The sequence below is a fragment of the Chiroxiphia lanceolata genome, chromosome 1 (genome assembly GCF_009829145.1).
Source record: "Chiroxiphia lanceolata isolate bChiLan1 chromosome 1, bChiLan1.pri, whole genome shotgun sequence".
NCBI classification, from domain to species: domain Eukaryota; kingdom Metazoa; phylum Chordata; class Aves; order Passeriformes; family Pipridae; genus Chiroxiphia; species Chiroxiphia lanceolata.
This window is the reverse complement of record NC_045637.1, coordinates 39,710,443-39,716,719: the sequence shown is the minus strand read 5'-3', so window position 1 is coordinate 39,716,719 and position 6,277 is coordinate 39,710,443. Positions and strand designations below refer to the sequence as shown.

The following is a 6,277-nucleotide window of genomic DNA, read 5'->3' as shown; positions in this document are numbered from 1 at the left end:
AGCAGAAATGTATCTATTAGAAGTATGACCTTGTTTCAGGTATTTAATTTGAGGCCACAGAGAGTCTAAAATAAAGGTAATGGATTTCTTTATGCTAGACTTTCTCCATTCAGTGTGGCATTAACAAAGCACCTTAGTGACTATTCTCTGGACTTTTTTATTATTAAAATTTTATTATTATTATTCTTTACCTATCTCTTAAAGCCCACTGTTCAAAAAACAAGTGTATGTAGACAAGCTGTTATACAAAAAGAATAGTGTGAAGGGAAAGAAATTGTCTTTGACAAATTAATTAAAACGTACTAACTAATTATTAATAAAATGTACTTTAATGAGAGCTTAGACATTCCCTGTCTGGAAGTGTCATTTAAAGAAATGGAAATTCCAGTTAAATAAACCTTTTATGAACAATTAGCAATTACATTTTCTGTTTCCCTGAGCAGAATAATGTGTACCTGCAATATTCATGTGATTAGTCCAAGCATGGGCCATGTTTGAGATGCTCACACATATCCTTCTTTGCACTATCAGTGGAGATGTGACTGTAACTCTTTAGCATATTGGCACTTTGAATCTAAAAACTGGTATGGCCATAAAGCCTTTGAAAGGAGCTAGAACTAATAAGAAAATGCTGCACATTAATTCAAAGGTAAGATTAGGTTATATACCTGACTAGGTATAAAAACACAGGGCACTTGCAGTAACATCATTGCTTATCTTTTACCAAGATGAAGTTTTCCCAGCCCTCTTTAAAACAGAATAAGAATTTAAAAATTGAATTTGAAAAAAAGCTAAACACCAAACCCTGTTATCCTTCCCTTCTTTTTTTCTTGAATTTTCTTACGTAACATGGTATACATATTCCTGATAACAAATTGTGATGCTGTTTTATCTCACCAAGAGCTTTGAGGTCATGCTTTCAAATGCGGTTTGGTAGCATGAGCGTAGAAATTTACACTCATTTATTTCACTCATCTACGTTAAGAACAATACAATTTAAGACTTACAAAGAAAACTGAAAATGCAGAAGTATATTCATCTGATTTTGCTAGAAAAAACCCCCGAAGAAACCCTTCAGTAACCTTGAAAAGTATCAGTGTAAATCCATTAGAATTGTTAAAGAGCTTGGAATTTATTCCATTAATACACTTGCATGTATTTTTCTTGTGATCATGGCCATCTGATTTCACAGCAGTCTGAAATGAAGACTCAGTCGTTGCCTGCATTAGGTTTTAGATTAAGTAATTGTATGCAGATTTGCAGTAATGACTATCTAGGAAAATCCAGGCATGTGTACAGGAGTACTAGGAAGTATCCCTGCCAGCATGGCTTCACAAGGCTTCTCTCTTTTTAGAGTCCATGTGAAAGAAATAAAGACACAGGAGTTGTGTTGGAGACCTCTGTTACCGTGAACTGAACCAGGTTGCATTTGTGGTAAGAGAAGGAGTATTCCTACATCTCAGAAGTCACTCAGAGGACTTGTTCTTCTTAGCTTAATATGGCTGGGACCACAGCTTTTATAGGCAGCAAATCATCAAAGAGTACACTATTGCTGAGAACTTCCAGCCTTGAAAAGGAAATACTTGGTAATAGAAAATTCACTAAAGCTTCCAACTAGTTCACCCCTATCGATCATTATTGTCTTTCCTCTTAAGGTGAAGTATATAAGCCATCCCATCAGATTTTGATATGAAAACTAAATTGAAGACATACTTCTCTACTGAATCAAATACTTACATATTTCCCTAAAATATGCTTTCTATATCCTTATTTATTCCTATATTCTTCCTACATTATCAAAATCTTTCTTGAACTGGTTTTTCAGCAGCAGTTACCACAGTAATAAATACAGAAATACAGAAGTTCCAACAATGTACTTCATTGTTTAAACACTGGAAGGCTGCATTAGTCCTTTTATTCTATCTGAGTATCAGTCATCACCTGTGGGTTCATTTCAGGATACATCTGCAGCTCAAGTTCTCTGTTGTGCAAGTGTGTTTATGTTATTTTCTTCTGCCTTTATGCCTCCAATCTTGTTCTACTGATCAAGACATCATTTTGTACCTATCAAAATGCCTTACAAAGTTCTAGGGATATTCCATCAGTTTTATTTGCATCTATTAAACAAACATTCTAGATGTTTGTGTTATTTGTTCTACTCTTTCAGTTTTTTATTATCAGATGAACATTCTCTTTATGTGATTCAGATCAGTGTCAGATTGACAAGCCTGGAACAGACTGTGTTGTTCAATATACTTGTTTTAGATTTCAAAACAATTTGATCTTCCAAATTTCTAAAAACCATTTCAAGTCAACAAAAATTACTTAGAGATTTCTTCAGCATTTTTAAAGCTCCTAAATGCAATTTTTTTGTATTTACTTTTTAAAAATATCTGACATTTATTGTTTTGGGTTAAAATAGCGTTTGTTTAGCATTATCATCAGAGAAAGAGAGGAGTTACTGGTCTATATTGCATCAAATAACAACTGGAAATGTTCAGCAAATACTTCTACTTATTCTGGATCACTATTGACAATTCTACCATACTCCAAATAATCAGATAAAAGCATACTAGGAAACCTTCTCATCATCAATTCTTGTTCTACTAGATAATAGAAGTCTCTATTATCAGGTTTCTCTTCAGAAGGCTTTTCTGACACAGTAATTAAGCCATTACTCAAGAGTTTCAAGGTAATTAAGGGAGCTCTTTAAAAGTTTGAGCTCACAATCCCAGTATAGCAGCTTTTATTCCTCAATCAGGCAGCAGAAGCCATACTTGCCTATGCTTCTCACATTCAGCAAAAACACTGAGGTGTGGTTTAACCTAATCCTCCTTCTGCACTAAATGGATTACTGTGCAGATCTGATCTGCACTAACTGTTTTTGAACACCCCCAATCTCATTTAGGTCTCTTCCTCCACATTAATCCTTGACAGATATTTCAGCCAGAGGAAGACAGTCCTGTTGAAAGCCTGGGCTGAAGGTAATACAGCTACAGAAAAGCAAATGGCAAAATAGAGGAAAAAATGTGTACACGAGGAAAAATAGAAATACTTCAGAGAGTAGCTGGTGAGAAGAACCAGGTAAATTGCATGATTCCCCTTTGAGAAGGAGGGTGAAAGAAAAATAGCAGCAGAGCATGTTGCCCTGAACTAAGAAAAATAATGAAAAAAAATGCTAAAAGAAATAACAGGTGATGAGAAAAAGAACAATACCTGATATTTCATAAAACAACTTCCAGCCTCTCGAGTTCTGATGAAATAATTTTATACGAACACTGATTATTTTTGCATTTCCCAAGTGACAGCACAGATCAACCTAAAGTATAAAAGAACATATAATAAAACTTAGCTCTCAAATTCCTGGCTTTAAATCTCCCTAAAGTGTGAACTTTGAAGCCCAAATTGCAGAGGATACCAGGCTTCTTGAATTTTTACTCCATACAAATGTTACTTAAGAAATACCAAACCAAACCAAACCACCACCAACACCACCACAAATAACAACAACAAAAAAAAAACAACCAAAGAAAAAAGAAAAAAACCTTAACTTCAGAAAAATTTTTGGTAGAGTACCCCTGCACTGCTATTGCATCTTAACTGTATATCACATAAGCATCACTGGGACTAGCACAAGCAATAGGTGAACACATCAGGTAGAGGCAAATTGCTTGGGGTAAGTTCATTTTAACTCATGAAGATTGTCAAATAAATATACAGGAATCACCTTTCTTGAACACCTTTTTTCCACAAGGAGAATGCATGAAAGAATAAAAAAGAAAAGTAGTCCTGGATTTTTTATTGGTGCTATTTAGACAGATACATTTAAGACTTCCTTAAGTACTTCTAAATCAGTTAGGCATCGCGCAAAATGACTGCATCAATGAAAGGGATGTGCTACAGGTCTCTTACTTGGGTTGTGATGGTAGATGCAGGCATAGCTCAGGGGGTGGACATCAGGTTCATTATATGGATGGAAGTTTTTTGTTTGACAGTACAATATAGCTCAGCCTGAGTACCCAGACTCTCTCATCACACCAAGGTTCCTACCTGCCTCCTTCTACCCTCCCAAGCTCTGCACAAGTAAGAAGAAAAGGTCTCTTGATTACCATGCACTTCTAGTCCATAGAAACCAAACTGGAAAGCACCTGTAATGGAAGTAGGAGTATTGCAAAGGCTTGCTCTAATGTAGTTTGATTTACGTTTGAACCTCAGCTCCAAAAATTGTCCCTGTGTGGGGTAAGGTGAAGATGCAGTGGGAGAACAATGAGCAAGACCGCTGGTCTCAGATGTCTGGACTAGGTTTTTATCCTTTCCTTTGTTAAGAGATACAACATGCTTGCAACAAACGTGGGTAGAGCCCTTCCCAAATCTTCGTTCGCGAAGCCCAGTCATGATGTTAAGAGATACTAGTGGACAGTCATCATCATCATGGCTAGGCTTCATGAACGAAGATTTGTGAAGGGCTCTACCCACGTTTGTTGTAAGCGCGTTGATAGTATTGCACATAAATCAGGTGGTGCCTATTACTTTGGTAGTGGGGTACCATGGCATGGATAGAGCAGACAAATGATGATGGACCGTGTGTTACATATGCAGGAGCTATGGGTTAGGTGCCACGGTTGTGATCAGCAACTCCTGGGACAGGAGATGGACCTAAAAGGTAGGTGAGGATGGACTCCTTCACCTTGAGTGCTACTGCAGGAATAGCATTCAGGAACCTACTGAGAGGGAGCAATTGTGCCAGACTGAAGAGAAACCCATAGGGCACCTTCCAGTCATAACCATAGTGTATGGCAATTTAATCTGCAGAAGTCTGCCCAAATTACATTCTTCTTTGTCTACAGGGTATGAGCAACACCCAAGGTTTCTGCATCTTTATTGTTACAACGTTATGAGAAAGTCATGACTGCATGAAAAATATACAAAGTTTTCATTATTCAGCTTGCTTCTTTCAGGTTGAGGAAAAAATTAAATGTTCATCATTTGTCCTGTATATTCTTGACTAAAGAAGGTCTCTTCATCTCTATGCAATTGTAATGGGAAATGATACAGCTTCTACTATCCTTCTGCAGTTTGCACGTGCTCTTATTAAACCTCATGAGACTGCCACTGGCCCGTCCAGGTCCCACTGGTTGGCATTCCGTCCTTCCAGTCTGTCAACAGCACCACTCAGCTTGGTGTCATAAAGAAGTTGTCAGAAGTGGGATTCGAACCCACGCCTCCAGGGGAGACTGCGACCTGAACGCAGCGCCTTAGACCGCTCGGCCATCCTGACCTGCCTGGATAAATGGAAAATTCTGTTCCAAGGTTATATAGATCATTTGTAATGACTTACGAAAGCAAATTCAGGTATTAGCCTCCAATGTGCGACAATTGTTTCTGTAAGCAGTAAGATGATAGTATAAATACTGTTTTGGTTTTCCCTTTTGGTGTTGGTTGTTTTTTTTTTTTATACAATCGATGTATCTGATAGTATTATTTGAAACTCCTTATAAGAACAGTTGAGTCTTTCCTATTATTAAGATTAGTCTTGTAGATATTTGAAACCAACATTTGCAAGAACCGACATAAAAAATATATGTGACTCCAGGCACACATGTCAACATAGCAGCTTTTAAGACACTAGTAGACATTTTTTTCGTTGTAATAGCATTGCTTGCCAGGTATATCAAAAAACCTAAAAATATTTTACCAATTGGCTTCTTCTGTATGACATGAATAGATGAAAAGTTAAATAAAATGCTAAGTACACATGATGTACTTTTTTCCTGGCTTCTCCAGGTTAAATTCTTCATTAGTTTGCTGTTTGGATGAGATTCCTGCTGTGAGTATGTAGAATAATGAAGAATTTGCGTTACCGTGTACTCGTACTAAGTCGGACTTACTCTGTATTTGTTTTTAAACAAGCAAATGAAGTCACTGCTCAGGACTGAGGAACCAAATGGGTAAGTTAGTCCCACTGTTGCTGATACAACTGTAGTTGAGAGAATTTGACTGTCAGATGGTATAAGAGCTACAATTTTTCTAATTTCCATCATCCCACTTTACCATTCCTGGCACTACTTTATTCCAATGTTGGCATAGCTTCCTTGCTCAATTTGGCTTGTGCAATGCAAATGAAATGAAATCATCCTTTGAGTCCAAGACAGAGTTTTCATCTCTCCTGTTTTGCTCATTGGTCCTCAGACAAGATGTACAACGGGAGTCAGAAGAGACTCTTCCCCAAGCTCGTGTGGGGTTGTGAGAACTGATGGTCCCTTCCCATGTCATCTAG

At 37.2% G+C, this 6,277-nt stretch overlaps 1 non-coding gene across 1 annotated transcript; it reads right to left on the bottom strand.

Moving 5' to 3' along the window:
- Positions 1 to 5,195: 5,195 nt before the first annotated feature.
- TRNAL-CAG lies at positions 5,196 to 5,278 on the bottom strand. Its single transcript has one exon. It is a non-coding gene; the product is annotated as a tRNA-Leu (tRNA).
- Between the last annotated feature and the right edge of the window lie 999 nt (positions 5,279 to 6,277).